The 20,578-nt window shown below is 35.0% G+C and overlaps 1 protein-coding gene across 1 annotated transcript in view; it reads right to left on the bottom strand.

Moving 5' to 3' along the window:
• The window catches only part of LOC107878021 (transcription factor JUNGBRUNNEN 1), a 43,107-nt gene that overhangs the window by 13,249 nt on the left and 9,280 nt on the right, over nucleotides 1–20,578 (bottom strand). The gene's annotated exons all lie outside the window — the stretch shown is intronic.

Below are 20,578 nucleotides of genomic sequence, written 5' to 3'. Positions count from 1 at the left end.
ATTACGAAGGATTCTTCTTTTCGGTATCTTCATTTGGTAAAGTTATTTGCTATGATGATAAAAAGAATAATAAATAGAAAAAAGTTTATTTCATCCGAGAAGGCTCCGTTGGAACAATTATTTATTTAGTTCAGGGTTCTTTATTTTTTTTTTAAGGTTTAAAAAGGTTTGTAAAAGGGAGGTGTAATACCCCATATATATCTCCAATCAAAGGTATATACGACTAGTGCCCGTCGATAATTCTATTCGAACTCTGAAAAAAGGTTGTATTTAATCCAGTATAATTTGTATTGACTAAGATTTGAGGTTGAAGAAACATAAAATACTGTATTGTGGGAGAAATGTGCAGGTAAGGAATATTGTATTGTGGGAGAAATGTGCAGGTAAGGGATGGCGTACAGTCGTACAAGTGATGGGCAAGTCGTATGTCCATCATAGGCGGAAGGCTCAAAAAAGTTTGGGTTGTTAGGAACATTTGTCTACCTATGTCCTAGATTAGCATAAAGGCTTCATAGACAATGTGTTGATGTTTCATGTATGTACTAATGTCACGTTATGACTCTTCTTTCAGATGGGCTTTACGCCAGTATATATATCTTTCATGTCTAAAGACCCTTCTGTATGTACACATTATTGGGTTCGAAACCGAGAGGGCGTCATGCGAAAGCTTAAAGTTTGCATTAATAGGACGGTAATTCAGACGATAAAAAAAACAATACTAACAAAATATATTATTGATATGATTCGGTCAATCGACCTACATATTGAAAACTAATATTGAAAAATATAAAATCTATTGAAAAAAACATGTTGGGAGAAATCTCATGCTATTGTATTATGGTATGAGAAGAGGGATCTTCTATTTATATATGTCCAAAACCTTTCCTCTAAGAAAGATGTTAGCCAAATATAGAAAAGAATTATATTTTTTTTCTTTCAGAAAAAATATGATAACTTTTATTTTCCTTCTAAGAAAAAATAAAACTTAATATAGTAACAAAATCAGGCAAAAATCCTAACACACATTTCTTTCATAAAAGCATATCAGTTGCTTCACTTTCTTATATGATTATAGTTTATGTCATATGTTCTATAATTCATTTCATGATTCAAATAGAAGGGCCAGTTCAATCAAGAGAAAACATCGAGTACTGGTTTGCCCCACCAAATTTTGGGAGGTGACAGGAGGGAAAAGGGAGGTGTGAGGAGAAATGACAAGAAATTAAAATACAAATTTGAAAAAGATGATGGAAGCAAAGAGTTCATTCTGATAATAGTAATAGAAAATGGAATCCTAGAAGGCCACTTTATATCTTTAGAAAGTTTAAGAATATTCATATAACAAATTTTATTAGAGTTGCTTATATTTTTAATCAGAAGCTTGTGATTTTATTATTTTTTTCTAAAATATGAATTTCTTTGTCTACCACGTGTTCTCTTGATAAAGAAACCAATGCCGTTGCTGCTTCTAACACAACCAAAATTCTAATGATATAGCACGATTGTCCTTTATACTCCCTCCGTTTAAATTAAAAAAAAATGACATAATTTTCTTTTTAATTCATTTTTAAAAAGAATAATCTCTTTCATTTTTTGGCAATACTTTAATTCAATTTTTCACATAACATGTTTAGGATCATAAGATTAAACGGCATTTTGATACATTCGACATAACTTTAATTTAATACCACAAGATTCAAAAATCTTCTTTATTTTATTAAGTTTTATGTCAAATTAAAGTAGGTCATTTTTTTTAACGGAGAGAGTATTTTATTATAGATACTGTATTTTTGTAATAGTCAAAAAAAAATATTGTGTTGCCTTGTTACGATCTACATACTTATAATATAAAGGAAGGTTACAGAGAAGGTGATGTGGCATCTATCTAGGGTCTTCATTTTTATTTTTATTTTTTCTCTTTTTTTTGAATTTTTTTCTTCATTCTTTCACTAATTAATTTATTTAGTAATTAAAAAAAACTTTATCTTATTTACTATATCTAATTAAATATCATGAGTTATAAAAAAAAACTTTCATCTATTTATATTTTTACTTAAATGACATGTTTTCTCAACTTCATTCTACTTAATTCTTATGAATTAATCAATCTATTATGGAGTTGTTGGATGCTCATTTGCATTTTCTCCTCCTTCTTTGGTAGTATTTCTTTTTCCTTTTTTTTTCTTTACCTCTTTTTCATATTAAAATATGGTAATCATTATTTTGATGAAGATCATAGAAATATTCTTTAGAATTTCTTCTTGTGTAATAATGGTCAAACATAACTTCATCAAGATGAAGAAGCAAATTTAATAGTGATGTAAATTGATCAAAGAGAACATTAATTTAATTTGATACAAGTTCATCAAGATAAAGAAAGAAGTTTAATGGTCATATAAATATACATATACAAATATATATATATATATATATATATATATATATATATATAATATATTAAAAGTGTGAAAACCCTTAGCAATGTGATTTATATTTTTTACCCTTCATTAAAATAGTCTGCTTTAGACAAAATCATTTTTTACTTTTTTTCCTACAGTAAAATTTTTCAAAAGAAATATAATAAAATTTTGCTACAATTAAATTCTTTCCAAATATAAAACACCCATTTCTTTCCTTTTTTTGAGAATGTAAATCACCCGTTTCTTTCACCAAAGAAACCACTCCTTTTTTCCATTTTTTAATACTAAAATTTCGTTTTTGGTCTCTCCAAATATAAAATACCCGTTTCTTTCACCAAAAAAAACCACCCTTTTTTTTTTCATTTTTCAACTTTTCCAAATTTGGATGTTTTGTGGTCTCCTATTTGGTTTGTTTTTCAAAATAAATATACTAATATTTTCCTACAATTAAATTCTTTTCAAATATAAAATGTCTGTTTCTTTCCTTTTTATTTTAGAAGGTAAAACCGTATATTAATATTGTGAAGCTCCTTATAAATATTGTTTGAACTTTTTTTCCTCACTAAAAGACTTTGCAATAGACAAAATTATCTTTTCACTTTTTTCCTTAGATTATTATTTTATTATTTTTATAATTAATTATTATCTTGAAAAATTAAGAAGTCCTAAATTATGGTAAGAGGAAAAATTATGGAGAATTAATATTGATAGATTTTCTTTTTTCTTGTATACGTGAAAAAGAATTCCCCTAAAATATATGATAAAGACAAAAAAGTAAAAACATTATTTAGTAATAGATATCTTTTTTCCAAAAATTAGTGTTACATAGGTTTTATGTGAGGAAAAAAGTCTTAATTCTATGTGTATGTCGCGTATGTGTTCATGTATTTTTTTTTAAAATATTTTAAGTTGGAAAAAAAAATCTTCGTTCTATGTGTATGTTGCTTGTGTGTTAATGTTTTAGACTTTAACTAGGCAAAATTACTTGAAAGCAAAACTTTGGGTATTAAATCTATAATCTATAATTTATATTTATAATATATTAAAAGTGTAAAAATCCTTAGAAAAGTGATTTGAACTTTTAATACTTCTAGAATAGGATAGAAAATACTTCAAAAATAGGACTCTATTAAAGAAATATTTCTATAAATATTGAGATGAACGTTAAACTAGAGAAGAAACTGACTTACTTAGTGAAAAAATATAATTGATGCTCATCTAACTTGATTCGGTTGCATGTCTAGATTGGTTGATACTTTATTTTCTAATCCCCAACTTCTTCATTATTTTTATCAACATAATATTTCAATGTGTGTATATATTTCTTGATTTTCATTCAAGTTATTTTTTTGTATCAAAATTTTCACTCAGACAAGAATTATTTTCATCAAAACTGAAGCTTAGTGATCACTTTTGTATTATTTTGTTATAGTTTACAGGTCGTAGATGAATTTATAGGTGGTAGATGAATGTCGGTCGACTTTGAGAAATTTTTTTAGGTAAAGGTTAGGTTTAATTATATTATTTTTATATCTCTGTTTTGATTTTTTTTTTTGTGCAAAGGTAAAGTTTAGTTGTATTATTTTGATATCTCTATTGTCGTATTATTTTGTTATAGTTTACAGGTGGTAGATGAATGTCAGACGGCTTTGAGAAAATTTTTGTGTAGAGGTTAGATTTAATTATATTGTTTTGATGTCTCTATCATCGTATTGTTTTGTTGTAGTTTACAAGTGGTAGATGAATGTCAATCGATTTTGAGAATTTTTTTTGGTAAAGGTTAGGTTTAATTAAATAAATTCTCTAAAAGATGTTGAATTTAATCATTGTATTCATCTTTATTGTTTAAACAAATATCCTATTTAATGTAACATTTAAACTCAATAAAGTGAGGCACACACGCGAGGCACGTACATTGGAACTAGTATATATATACACACACATACACACACATATATATACATATATATATATATATGTATATATATATATGTATATATATATATATGTATATATATATATATATGTATGCATGTATAAAAAAGGTGGTGTGACACGTTTCTATGACCTCCATTCACATTTATTATGTTTTTTCTTCTTTTGAAACTTTTTTTTTCATTTATGTGTTATGCTAAAAAACTTCAAGGATCACTCCTTTTATTTTATAAATTGTGATAAATATAATATTTTAAAAGAATAAGCAAAAAATCCATAACTCTCTTATGTATGAGGCAAAATTCAAAAATCATATTTAATTCGCCTAAATCTTAACACATATATTTACATATGTGCATTTATATATTAGCATTTCATCATTCATCAACAATTTTTAATTGAGCAATGAAAAGAAAAACGAGTATTTTTTTTTCAATCATCACGTTGCTATAGTCGTTAAATGAGCAAACTGTATCTCTCTTTTGCATTTTATCTTCTTCTTTTTTTAAAATATAAATCATTTTATCTTTTTCTCTTTTTTATTTTCTTTAATATTCTATGTCCATAACTCATATTTAATTACCTAATAAATTTTTATTCTTAATAATATTCATAACTCACCTGCTTTTTATATTCATAACCTCCAAATATTTAATTTTAAAATTTAAGTTATCTTATTGTATTCCTCTTTTTTATTTATTTATTTATATGAACTCACTTCGTTTTGTTTCATGACATTCCTATTCAATGCTAGTATTTTTATTTCATATTTGAAATTGAAATAGTAGCGTTCTTATATTATCATTTCATGTTTTTATGTTTTAGTTTGACTAGGTAAAGAAGGATCCTGAATGTTGATTGATTTGTCGGAAGAAATGTCGACAAAAACTTAAAAAATTATGACGGGATTATGTATTTCGTTTGACATTTATTTTAATATTATTAAGATTAAGACTCCTAAGAAGGATGATTTTATTGTATTTTTTTCTTTTTCACTTTTTTTTTGTGCATTCTCGTTATGAGGTCCTTTTCATTTCTAATTTAATTGATACAATGAAAAGAAAGACAGAATGAACTACATTTTTTTCTCAATAGTCACGTAGCTATAGTAGTTAAATGAGAAAACTATGTCTCTCTTTTGAATTTGAGAGGCTAGCGTTGGATGGTTTTAGGCGGGGTAGGGGTAGGCCGAAGAAGTTCTGGGGTGAGGTGATTAGGCGGGACATGGAACAGTTACAGCTCACCGAGGACATGACCCTAGATAGGAAGGTCTGGAGGACGCGAATTACGGCAGAGGATTAGGGCCAGTTTGGGTCGCTAGTGTAGGGAAGTACTTGGTGGGGGTTTTTATTCTTGTTATGATTTCGTGTTCCGTGTTCCATGTTTTATTACGAATCTGTGTGCTTTCCTCTGCTTTCCTCTGTTTTATATTACTTATGGGTGCCGTATTTATGTTATGTAATCTGCTTCTGTGCTTTACTATGTATTTGTGTGGTATCTCGTGCCTTGAGCTGGGGGTCTATCGGAAACAGCCTTTCTACTTCATCAGAGGTAGAGGTATGGACTGCGTACATTTTACCCCCCCCAGACCCCACTAGGTGGGAATACACTGGATTTGTTGTTGTTGTTGTTTTTATTTTTGTTTTAAAAAAAATATATAAATCATTATATCTTTTCTCTCCTTTATTTGCTTAATATTTCATGTTCATAATTCAATTTAATTACCTAATTAATTTCTACTCTTAATAATATTCATAACTCACTTGCTTTTCATATACATAATTCTCAAATATTTAATTTTAAATTTAAGATATCTTATTGTATTCCTCTTTTTTAATATATATAAACTCATTTTTTTTGTTTCATGACACTCTTATCCAATGATATCATTTTCATTTCTTATTTTAAACTAAAATAGCAGTGTCCTTATATTTTCACTTGAATGCCGGTTGATTTTTCGGAGGGAATGTCGACAAAATCTTGAAAAATTATGACGCAATTTTGTATTTCTTTTCATAAGATTCGGGTTATGACTATTAAGAAGAATGATTTTTGTTGTATTTTTTCCTCTTTACTTATTTGTGTATTCTCTTTATGAGGTTTTTGTAATTTGATCGTTTGTAACTTTCTAATTATCTCAACTATATATTTTTCTTTGAGATCAATTCTGTTATATATATTAAAAAAAAAAGTTAGACAAACAAATTGAAATGAAAGAAATATTACTTTTTAGAGCAAGCAATCTATGTAATGCAAGTCCTACACACACTATATGTCTTTCTTATTAATGTGTACTAATTCGACAGTGACATGACCCGAACAAGGGTCTTGTCGTAATGGACAATCTCAAGCCCAACCAAGACTGGAGATCACCCCCGATACCTAACCTAACCAAGCAACTATGCCCCAAGTCGGGTGAATTTCGACCATACAACAAAATAGCAAGTTTATCCATGAAGTGACTTTGGGATAAGCCTATATCCGATATCAACCCAACCATGTCGATCCACCCAATAACCAACCTATCCAACCAAATCAAAACCAAGACAATAATTTAACGTATGTTTATATGTATGACATAATCCATCCATACCATACCCAAGTCCACAGTTGTCAATACAAAGCCTCTAAACCAAAACCTAAGAGTACCTAGTCGGGACATACCCCGACCTTGGCCAAAAACCAAAGTCTATGAAAGACGAATGTATGTAAAGTAATACATGACATGAAATAGATGCCTTCCAAACTATGGAAGCTCACTACTTCAATTCAACACCGATTGTTCCTGAATTCGATCAATGAGCAGGAGTAGTAGTATGGCCAATTCCTACATTTCATGGGGATATAGCCGCCCGAAGATGCGCTAGCAGGTGAACGCTAGCATGCACTCAAGATAAGGATAAAATAATGTCATTCAATAAAACCAAGTACACCAACCATATGCATACAACCAATACATATATGCACACACACAAACATATATATAACCATGCCGGGAAAAGGAGTCGAGTTTAGCATGTATTTAAAATTATTAACCTGGGTATATGAAGCTTAACCATCCTAAACCATCCATAGGCTATATGGGTCCAGTGTAACCCCCTGAACAGACCTCGATGCGTGTAGTCGGACGAACCAGAGATACCATAAGAGTAAGGGATTTCCAAGTACCCTTCACCCTCCATGATACATATGTACAGTGTACTTAGAGGATTCCCGTGTACCTCATAGTATCATATAAGGTCTCCATGACCTATCCCTCATGCTGGCAAACATGAGTTTCTAGTGTTCATCCATTTAACTCCCACCTTAACGGTTAGCTATCACATCCCGACTTTATTGCCCAACTAAATTATTTCTAACCAAACCAAATAATTATTATTAACAGAGGCTATAAATAGTTGTATCATCATACCGACTATAACTTGCAAGTGTTTTCCATAGTCAAACCTTAAGAGGTTAAGGGATTCCCGTGTACCCATTTACCAAGTTAACTTGGGGGTACCATATACCCCACAAGTGTTCCATTATTAGATTAGTTTGGGGAAATCCTATGTACCCCACAAGTTGTTCAATTACCATATTTACTTGGGAGATTCCTTTGTACCCCACAATGATGTTTAACTAACCAAGCCGTTACCACCAAAACCATTCTATTTAACTATTCCAAACCATTCACACCTTTTAAACCATTATAGATTATTCCAAACATTTAAAGCATTTATACCATTCAAGCCATGAAAAATCATCCAAAACTATTTAGGGTTCCATTACCAAACCATACCATGCAATAGTTCCAATAAAGTTCAACAATAGAGTGAAAATATTCTTTTAGGCATTTTATCAAACATATTAAGGGCATACCTTTACCGAGACCAAAACCAAAGCATAAACCATCATAATTTATCATGACACATTTTTAAACCATAACCAGCAACCACCCATATGTGTAAACCATCACCAAAAACATGTAAAGAAATAGTTTAAACCAAGACCCAACAATATGCATCAAGACCCTCAACATTGGTTTCCAAAATCACCATTTATGTCTCATAAATCAATGTTTAAAACACATTAAATCATGCCTTTAATTAGAACTAACAATGAGGGAAGAAGTACATGCCTTATACAAGAGGATTTCGGAGAGTAACTTGACTTTCGAGCCCATTGAAGAACACTTGTAGAAACCCCAACCTCCAATCTTCAAGAGAGTGTTTGAGAGAGTATTTGGAGTGTTTCTATTCTTTGACAAGTGTTATGAGAGACCACCAAGGATTATATAATGTGGGGACATAAGGGTTTTGATGTAGGAAATGTCCAAAAGGTCCCCAACTTAAAAGTTGGAAATCCATCCCCACGAGGATAAGACCCAACCATGCAAATTGTATCCTAGGGTACGAGTGGTACCCTAACTCGTACCCTAGACCTCACCAAGACCCTTCACACTGGTTCCAATACGACTACACCAACCTAAGTCATACCTTAGGGTACGCTTGGTACCTCAAACCTTACCCATATTCGTATCTTGGACAATTTTAACTAGGCAACTAAATAAGATTCATACGAGTAGGCTTTATAAACCTCGTCTTCTACTATATGACTCGTATGATGGTGAGTCGTATCTTGGATAGTAACCTATCTAACCTTACTACCCAACGTACGAGTGAGCCATCAAGCCATCCCCTAACCCATATCCAAGGATACGAATTGTACCTCTGAGTCATACCAAGTCCAGAAAGTCCAAAACCCAAGAAATTTTGCAAGGGTTCAAATCTTGGGGTGTTATAGTCTCCCTCACTAGGATCATTCATCCTCAAATGATGAGTAAGGGTAAGAATAAGAACAAGATGGCACATTAACACGAATCAATCTTTTCTCCAACGAAAATAGAAGAAAAGAAAATAAACTAGGATAAGAAGATCTCTACTTACCCCAAATACGATTTACACACCAATACCTCAATTTTAACCTCTAACTAAGTTAGAAAACAAAGATGCAAGAGAAATCCTTCCCTTCTTTTAACCAAGTTAGAAAACCAAGATATGTTGAAGAACACATACCTTACACATGAGTTTTCAAAACGAAAAACCAACATGGATTCTTGGACACCATGTCTGTTTCCGCATTCTAAATGACTTCCTCAAGCTTTTGGTTCCACCATGGAACCTTTACAGAAGCCATACCTTTTGTTCGCAATCGGCGAACTTACTGATCCAAGATCCTCATCGGAACCTCCCTAAAGAATAAGGAATCTGAGATACCAATACCACCCAAAGAAATCAACTAACGAAAGATTATCCATACCTTACCTCCACACAAGAACATAGAATAGTGAATGAATAGAACTTATGCTAGAGAGTGAATTCAATTCATCTTTGAATTTTACCAAGACATATCACTACGCGAGCTTAAGTCTATCTATACACCACTTCCATGTTCAAGACTATTTAAGCAAGAAGGAGTTAACCTAGGCCACTGGGCTCTACTTCTTACATCTATCCCAAAACACTACTCCGCTCCATACCATTATAATATGAAAACCATAAGTAAAAGACATGGGAAACCATAACCAACCATTATAACCAAAAACCCTAACATATAGTTGAAAACCCTAAACCATAATATAATTACACCATGAAAACAATTCATAAATCATGCCTTCCTAAACCTCTAAAGTATCCAACACAACTATTGGTATATCTACCAATCACAACATTCAAGCCTACCCGCCTATATACTCACGTTATGATCTATAATTCCAAACATTAGGCATAAGAGCTATTAGAATGCATGCAACACTAGTAGAGTACTCTTATAAGTGAGATAGAAAAGAATCACTAGAATATGCAGCCCGGCCTTCCCTAAAAGTCCACTACTAAAGGGAAAATTTTAGATTAACCACCAACCTTCATCCCATGCCACCTATAAGCGTAATACTTCGCTCTAATGGGTATCACCAAGGATGTATACTAGGCACACTTGGTTTTCCTATACCCAAAATCTCATCCACCCAAAGGCTACCTAGAGCATAGCATAGACATATGAACTCCATGCTCTAACCCATCCAATGACTAGACTCCAATCCACCAGTTCAACTTGAACTTTTGGTCTATAAGTCACAACCTTTCTACCTTTGTATTCCCCAAGCCATCAACCTTACCCCTTCATGAACCTCATCCAACCCATTAATTTACCTTCATAATTCTTACATTGTTATTCCCAAGCTAACACAGTCCCTTTACGAAGATCAAATATCTAGGTTCAACCCTAGTATCTATCGACCACTATGTACTACTAACAAAGTACCCCATATAGGATATACATATACATAGTCCACCCCACCAGGAAGACTCCCTAAAATTCCTTATTTATCCACCGACAACCTATGCATTTCCAGAAAACCATTTTCCTTATGCAAGCAAAAACGAAAACACCCCACGAAGAAATACTAGAAAAATGAAACCTTTATCTAAAAGATCTCTTAATTGATCCTTTAACCGAATCTAAACCATTCTATAAAGAAAGAATAGAAATTAGATAAATGCCTAATATAAAACCAATCCCAAACCAACCTCCCCATTAGAAAGACGCCATGAGGGTCGTCAAGTAGACCTCAGGAAATTCATTCACCACCAAATCTGAATGCAAATAAGGACTTTTCAAGTTAGAATCTGAAACCAGGACCAAACGATAATAGAGACATCCCTTTGGAGACCAATCTCTAATCTGTAAGATATGATATAACATTTTCCTTAATTTCCAGGGAATGAAACCACCCTCCTATCCCATAACCAACTCACCATGGAGCCTAAAGATAACTTTTTTACGAAACTGACAATCTAAGGACAAGTAGCACGAGTGCAACTAATTTGTCTCCTAAATGACATCAAAATCCACCATATCCGAGTTAAACACATCCACCAAGACCCCTTTATTATCGATAAATACCACACATCCCCATAGATTTATTTGGCAATCGCAGAGTCACCTACCAGGGTAGAGACAGAAAAAAAGAGCTTAAAATCACCTTAGGACCAAAACCAAAATACACAGCCAGAAATAGGGTCACAAAAAAGAGGGGACACCAAACCAAGTAAACCATTCAAACCACAAAGAAAGGATTTTTCAACATACCTGTGTCGGTATCAGAAGATGCCCTAGACTCGTGAGGGATAGTAAGAGCATTAAGACGATCCCAACTAGAGTTGAAATTCGAAGTAGCAACTTTTGGTGAAAAAGCTTGGGAAGTAGCAACCTATATCCTATTTTTCCAAGAGGCAATCCTTATGGGACACTTTCGTTGTATGTGACTAAATTGACTACAACTAAAACAATGACTTATTCCTTCCTTGTAACAACCATGACGCGACCGACCATAAAATCTATAAAGTGGGTAGGATGATGTGGATTGGGCTCCACTGGCCTGAGATTGGGAACCTTATGACCTAAAATAATTACCAATCTGGGAACACCTGTCTCCCAATAGATTTGGGTAGGGAGAAGAAGCCATAGAACACAAATTAGGACTTACCCAACACTTCTTCTTAGACCACTTACCACCACACCATTGGCCTCCTCTTTTCTTAGAGAATCAAGACCCCCTTACCTTGCCTATTTTCTGACCTTGCCTCATTCTTTCTTGTACTAATATAAACGAGCCAATGGGACAGAGTTGTCACCATCTGGGTCAATAGATTAACAGAATATAGAAACTCAACATTAGTAACCTCTCCTTGAGGTAATCGAGAATAAGTTCCACCTTCCAAAATAGGGTTAGTGGAAATTGGTAGGACTCTATAGGGAAAACCATAAGCTGCGACCTTTGATCGGGTCTGTGCCTTTTGAGTTGGACTAGATTCATCCATGTTGTCCTCAAGTGGGATAAGTGAGTTTTCACAAATTTTAGATCATTGAGAGGACATGATCCAAAAAGTGAATCAAATAAGATTCATGGAAAAGTTTATGCCCTTAGACTCCATAGCCCAAAAGTGTAACAAAAAGAAAGTGAAACTTTCCTAGATGCCTCATAGCCTCCTGATTATAAGTGTGGTGCACAATACACTTATAAGCAAGACTCTACTCGACACAGCTTTATGGACACCCCATGACACCGAAAACTAAAGCTCTGATACCAACTTGACACGACCTAAACTAGGGCCTTATTGTAATGGGAGATCTCAAGCCCAACCAAGACCAAAGACCATACCCGATACCTAACCCAACCAAGCAACGTATGCCATAAGTTAGGTGAATTTTGACCATATAAATAACACGATCAAAAACTCGGGCCATGTTGTATGGGCACCCCAAGCTCACATGAATTAGACCTCACCCCAATAACCCGACCCAAACATCTCATCATATCGTAGGAGTCGATGGGGCTTCAACTCACAAGTTAAGATTTGTGAAAGTAATGTTATAATTCAATATTAGATTCATAATATCTAACTCACACCCAAGTTCACAGTTATTCACAATATCTCTATATATAACAAAGTCAATAAATGTATATATCGGGACAAGACCCCAAAGAGAGCCAAACAAAGTCTTAATGAGACCGAGTCTAAAGATAAGAGACCAAGAGATGAAGATCTTATGGAGTAAGAAATCTCACCACTTCAAGTTAATGCACGAACTACTTTGATCCACTAATCACTGCGTAGAAAGAGAAGAAGATGCTCCATCCCATATGTCGCGTGGGGACATGGCATCCAAAGACGGTTAACGATTGGAATGCTAGCATATAACTCAAGGATAGGTGATAAAATATCATCATCAATCAATATCAAGTCAATATATCACATTTTATCTCATTCACACACTTATCCATACATATAGATATATCACATGCTAATCAAGATATCAAGGCTCATCATCATTCTCAAGCATTCATTCATTAAACATGAAGTAAGGGATCTGACCCTCCATACTTATAAGTTGAACAATTCAAATTATGAACCGGACTTTAACCACACTAACATACACTTAGACAAGGGACTTCAACCATGCTTACTTATTCATTAGCCAATGACTTTAACCGCATACACAATCATTCAAACAAGGGGCTCTAGCCATACACACATCCAATTGGACATAAGACTTCAACCATATGTCCACACATTCAATTAGGCATAGGACTTTGACCTCATCTTCACACATTAGGCAAGGGACTATAACCTCATGCTACACTTGGACTCTAACCATAGGTTGTTTCATTCAACGAGGTTCTCTAACCTTATGAGAGCTCTGTAAGTAAAGGACTTTAACCTCGAGCAATATCATTAGGCAAAGGACTTCAACCTCAAGCCGTTCATAAGGCATGGGACTTCAACCTTAAGCCACAACATAAGGCAAGGTACTTTGACCTCAAGCCATCACAACTATCATTAGTTGGAATTTGGGACTTTAACCTTTTGCCCATACATCAACTTACATTCAATACAAATATTTAAGGACTTTAACCATTTTAGTCAATTTAACACTCTACATGGCCACATGGTCCTTATGGGAGCCTTTATTTCTCCACCATTTCAATAGGTCAATGCCTTCACTTAATTTAAAATATAATTTAATTTATGGTCATCAAGACCCTTGCAACAATTCATATTTCAATAACAATCTTTTACCATATTCTTACCTCACTTGGGTTCAACACATAATTTAAGTTCATCTATTTATCTAGGGACTTTACCCTCTCATTAGTCATCAACCAACAAGGTAATCAATTTCATCACACATAGTTCATAATTTCTTTAATATATTATTTATTAAGCATTAATGCTCATTGGGCCATTTCCCTAGTTTAATACATCACCAATATATGACTAGACAGTTCACTTAGACATTTTCACAAATACTTTAGGTGCACATCTTCAACAAGGTTATTTCTATGATAGATATTACCAAGATTAGGGTTACTCAAGACCCTCATGTTAAACCATATATAACAAGCACCCACACATGAAATTCATCATCAATATAACATATAAACATAAGTCTATGAAAGATTTAACATTATACATCTTTAGGCAACAAAACCCTTTTCATTTGATTTCAAAACCACCATGTACACTTACTAATCTAAGTGTGAAATATATGGGTTTAGAGATATTTAAAGAGGAGAAGAGTTACATGCCTTAAACAAGATGACACACCAACAATCTTATCTCCTTCTTGCTAATAGATGAGCTTTCTTTAAACCCTAGCCTCTAATCTTGCTTTAAGAAGATTTTAGAGTGTTTTGGAGTGTTTGAGTCTTGTAAATGAGTGCTTAGTAGTCTATAATGTCTTATATAGTGAAGGGAATTAGGGATTTAGGCAAGGGAAATTACCACAAAGCCCTTAGATAAGAGCTGAAAAGTGAACTCTCCCAAGGGTACGACTTCCCCATATGATTCCCTCAGTAATCATACCCTATGGTACGAGGGGTACTCTAAATCATACCCTTGGATTCTTCTAGGTCAACCATACTGTTGTGGGTACGACTGGGCATCTTTGAGTCATACCCTTTGGGTATGACTCAACCCCTAGTCGTATACACAAATCGCATACCAAACAGTCTACTCCAAATGGAGACTACCCTGTATACAATTGAGTTGCATACGACTAGTATGCATGGGGTACGATCAAGAGAAGGTCATGTCATATAGAAAAATGTATGCTACCCTAACATTCTATCCAAGGTATAAAAGGGGGAGGAGAGAGTGGATACAACCTGTATCCATGGGTATGACTCAAGCTCCAAGTCATACCTAACTCAGAGACACCAAAAGTAGTTGTTTTTCTTAAGGTTCAAAACCTAGGTGTTTCAATTCTCCCCCACTTGGATCATTCATCCGCGAATGAAGGGTAAGGCAAGTGTTTACACAAGCTAACATATCAGCACACATCACTTCAATCAATGTTAAAATAAGAATTCAACAAGGATACAACATACATCATGCTCATTATCATATCAATCATTTATCTCATCGACATCGGGACTCTAACCCGTTGCTTATTAACACTTACTCATTTCACAACTTAGGGACTTCAACCCATCAACTTTCAAAGAAATCAAGCAACTTAAAGCATTGGGTACTTTAACCCATCATCTATTAAAGCATGAATATACTCAATGTACTAGGGACTTTAACTCGTAGTCTAAAAAGGCACAAATCATTTCACACATTGGGAACTTCAATCCATTGTCTAACAAGGACATAAATTAATTCAAATCTTGGGGACTTTAACCCAGTGTCTATCAAAGACATACATCAAATTAAGGAGATTAACACATACCTCCAATACAAGCTTTCAAAATGGGAAATAAATATGGGTACTTGGACTTCATGTCCTCTTCTGCCTCCTAAGTGACTTCCTCAGACTTTTGGTTCCCTCATAGAAACTTCACCGACGCTACCTTTTTCATTTGTAACCAGTGAACTTTTCGATCCAAGATCCTTACCGGGACCTCCTCATAGGAGAAGAAGTCCGAGATATCAACATCTTATGAGGGAAAAACCAAGGAAAGATCACTCACATATTTCCATAGCATAGAGACATGGAAAACCAGTTGAATGGAGTCCATACTCGAAGGAAACTCCAAATCATAGGCAACATTGCCAACCCTCTTCACAATCAAAGAGGGACCGACATACTGTGGACTAAACTTCCTTTTTTTGCCAAAACGCATCACTTTCTTCATGAGAGATACTTTTAAAAATACCCAATCGCCCACATTAAACTCTAAGTTCTGACTCCTCACATCTGTATAGGACTTTTGGTGACTTTGAGCGGTTTTGAATCTATCGCAAATAACTTTCACCTATTCTAAGGCTTGGTGAACTAAATCATGGCCAAAAAACTTACCCTCGTCAACTTTGTACCACTAATAGGAGATCGACATCTCCTATCATACAATGACTAAAAAGGCGCCATACCAATACTAGAGTGGTAACTATTATTATAGGCAAACTCAATCAAAGACAAACAGTCATACCAACTACCACCATAATCAATCACACAAGCCCGCGACATATCTTTCAATGTTTGGATAGTTCTCTCTGTGTTCCCATCCTTTTGCGGGTGGAATGCGGTACTAAGGCATACCTTATTTCCCAAACTTCATTCGAATGACTTTTAAAAGTGGGATGAAAATGAAGGACCATGATCTGAGATAATAAAAGTCGAAGCGCTGTGCAACTTCACGATCTCCGCACGATACAACATAGCATAATCTTCCGATGAGAAATTTGTTCTCACGGACAAGAAATGGGAGAACTTGGTCAGTCTATCCACAATGACCTAAATAGAATCATATTGATTCCAAAATCTAGGGAGATCGGTGACGAAATCCATATTATTTGTCTCCCACTTCCATTCCGGCAACACAATTTCTTGGTACAAACCAATAGGCTTCATATGCTCAACTTGTACTTATTGACATACCATACACTTGGCCACATCATGCTTTATATTATTCAACCAATAGAATTTTCTAAGGTCATGATATATATTGGTAGAGCTGGGATGAATAGCATAATGGGCTCCATGAGCCTCAGCCATGACCCTTTCCCTCAATCTATCGATGTCGGGAATACATAGCCCACCTTGGTATCTTAAGATACCATTACCACCAATCATAAAGTCCGCAACTTTGTGTTGACCCATATTACTCTTGGTCTTAATCAATTCATGGTCCAATACTTTCTTCTCTTTTATCTCAACAACAACAGACGATTGAGATACTGGAAGCACAAATACAACAACATCCTCGGAGTCCGCAAGTCGAACTCCAATACTAGCTAATCGTGAATGTCCTTCACCAATTCCTACTTGTCCTCATCTATATGGGTCAAACTTCCTATGGACACACGGTTAAGAGCATCGGCAACTACATTTACCTTACTGGGTTGGTAATAAAGACTCATATCATAGTCTTTCAATAGCTCGATCCATCTTTTTTGCCAGAGATTCAACTCCTTTTAAGTAGATATATATTGGAGGATCTTACGATTAAAAAAGATATCAACATAAACACCAAATATATAATGCCATTAAATCTTCAATGCAAAGACCGTGGCTAATAACTCTAAGTCATGGGTGGGTATTTCTTCTCATAGACTTTCAATTTCCTGGAAGTATAGGCCACTACCCTACCATGTTGCATCAATATGCAACAGAGACCGACCCGAGAAATATCATAATACACCACAAAACCATCACTACCCTAGGGAAAGGTTAAAATCAAAGCTAAAATCAATTTATCTTCCAACTTCTCAAAACTACCCTCAAACGCATTAGACCACAAGAACCTGACCTTCTTTTTGGTCAACGGGGAAACTATAGTGGAAAACACACCACGAACCTTCTATAATAATCGACGATACCTAAAAAGCTCCAAATATCGATTGGATTCATAGGTCTAGGCCACATTTTAACCACTAAAACCTTTTGGGGATCTACCATGATCCCTTCACTAGAGATGACATGACTAAGAAAAGCTATGGATTTCAACCAAAATTCACAGTTGGAGAACTTGGCGTACAAATGATGATCCTTCAAAGTTTGTAACACGACATAGCTATGATCTACATGATCTGCCTCACTCTTAGAATACACTAAGATTTCTTCAATAAAGACAATGACAAACATGTCTAAGAACGGATGGAAGACTTTATTCATCAATTCCATAAATGTTGTTGGGGCATTGGTCAACCCAAAAGACATAACAAGAAACTCATAGTGACCATACCCGTTTCTAAAAGCAGTCTTAGGTATATCCTTATCCCTAATCTTAAGCTGATAATAATCCGATCTAAGATCAAACTTAGAGAAACACTTTGCACCTTAAAGTTTATCAAATAAATCATTGATCCTAGAAAGAGGATATTTATTCTTTACGGTCACTTTGTTCAACTGACGATAATCAATGCACATATAAAGGGAACCATCTTTGTTGTGTACGAACAACACGGGAGCACCCCACAGATACATACTAAGGCAGATAAAACCTTTATCTAAGAGGTCTTTAAATTGCTCCTTAAGCTCTTTTAGCTCCGCTGGAGATATTCAATAAGGAGGGATGAAAATCAAACGAGTTCTAGGAACAACATCAATTCCAAAATCAATTTCCCTATCGAGAGAAACACCGGGAAGATCATCGGGAAACACCTAGGGAAACTCATTCACCACGGGAACAGATTCTAGAGATAGCTCTTCTGAATTAAAATCTTTAACCTGGACCAAGTGGTACAAACATCCCTTAGCAATCAACTTTCGAGCTTTATGATAAGAAATGAACTTTCCTTTAGGCACTAAGGAACCCCCTTCCCGTACAATGACCAGTTTATTAGGAAATTTAAAACAGACCCTACGGGTTCGACAATCTAAGAAAGCATAGAAAGAGTGTAATCAATCTATCCCTAAAATGACATCAAAATCAACCATGTCCAACTCTGTTAAATCTATAAGAGTATCCCTACCACCAACCGATATTACACACCCCTTATAGACCCTTCTAACAACCAAAGGGTCTCTGACCTGGGTAGAAGCAAAAAAGGGAACCAACAGACTCTCGGGACCACAATCAAGATGCACAGCCATACATGGGGTCATAAAAAAAGAGTAGACCCTAGATTAAGCAAACAATATATATCACGATAGAAAAGTCTCAACATACCCATAACAATATCGGGAGATGCCTTGAAATCCTGGCGAGTGGCAAGGGCATACAAGCAGTTTCAACTAGCGTTGGTGCTAGAAATAGAAACAGAGGTAGACATAGTATTCTTTGGTGTATGAGGAGGTAGAGTAGCAATAGGGGCCCTATTAGCCCAAGAAAATACTAGAGAGGGGCACTCACATTGCAAGTGCCCAACCTGACCTCAATGAAAAAACCAGTTTCTCCCTTTCTCATACTAACCACGATGACTTTGACCACAGAATCTGCAAGGAGAGTGGGGTGGAGTTGACTGGGAACTACTAGCTTGGAATTGGGCAACCTGTGCTCAAAACCTACTGTACCACTAAACTGAGGCCGATGATCACCCAAAAATTTTGGGTAAGGAGAGTGATCACTAGCTGAGGAGAATAAACCCAAACTCCCCTACTTTTTTAGTGGCCACTTGCTACCACTTTGCTTGGAAGGCCTAAATTTTCTTTCTTTCTTCTCACTAAGCTCAACTTGCTTTTTTTTATCATTCTCTACTTGTTGCATACACACAATCAATCTAGAGATATCTATGTTCTCAATCAATAAAGCTGCCTTGCTCTAGAGAACTAACTCACGGGACAATCTCGAGACAAACTTGCGCATCCTAACCCTCATGCTAGCAACCATCTCGAGAGAATACCTTGACAATTGATGGAATTTTAAGGCATACTCTTGAATAGACATCCTCACTTGCTTTAATTTTATGAATTCCTCCGCCTTTGCTTCCCTTAACTCTTGAGGAATGAAGCGGTCTAAGAAAGCATCGAAGAAATCCAACTATGAAGCCAGACTAGAATCAGCACATCTAGACAACTCCCACCCTTCATACCATTGGTACACTACATCTTTTAACAGGTAGGAAGCAAGCTCAACACCTTCAATTTTCAAAGCATGCATAATTATTTTTCTCCATTTTATCAACGAAGCCTTGAGGATCTTTCTCAATCTTCATACCTGTGATCATAGGAGGGCTCAACCTCATAAATAGGCTAACTTTTGTGGCCTTGAAAAAAATGATAGCCGGAGCACCACACTTCGATTGAGAGGCTACTAATTGAGTTAAGAGGTTGATGGAGCGATAAAACTCTACATTAAAAGCATTTCCTTGAGGGAACTGGGGAAGAGAGTCACTCTCATAAGTAGGGTTGGTGGGTGGAACCCTACGAGGATGGCCAGATGCCTCTGCCCTATCCTGGGTCTAAACTCCAGAAGTTGGATGAGCTTTATCCATAGGACCCTCAGTCGGGGCCGAAGTATTTGCTTGAGTCTCAAATCTCCTTGGAGGCATGATCTGAAAGATAGCAAACAGAATCAGAGAAATTCAAGACCTTAGACTTTATAGCTTGAGATTGAAACACAAGAATGCTAAACATTCCTAAGATATCTCAAAGCCCCTCTTTTATAAGTGTGGCACACTTCACACCTATAAAATAGACTCTACTTGACACGAAATTGTGAACACCCAAATGACTATGAACCTAAGCTCTGATACCAACTTGACACGATCTAAAACCTGGGCATGTCGTATGGG

The sequence above is a fragment of the Capsicum annuum genome, chromosome 7 (assembly GCF_002878395.1).
Source record: "Capsicum annuum cultivar UCD-10X-F1 chromosome 7, UCD10Xv1.1, whole genome shotgun sequence".
Lineage (NCBI taxonomy): Eukaryota > Viridiplantae > Streptophyta > Magnoliopsida > Solanales > Solanaceae > Capsicum > Capsicum annuum.
Note: the sequence above shows the minus strand (reverse complement) of the source record. Positions and strands in the feature narration are given on the sequence as shown.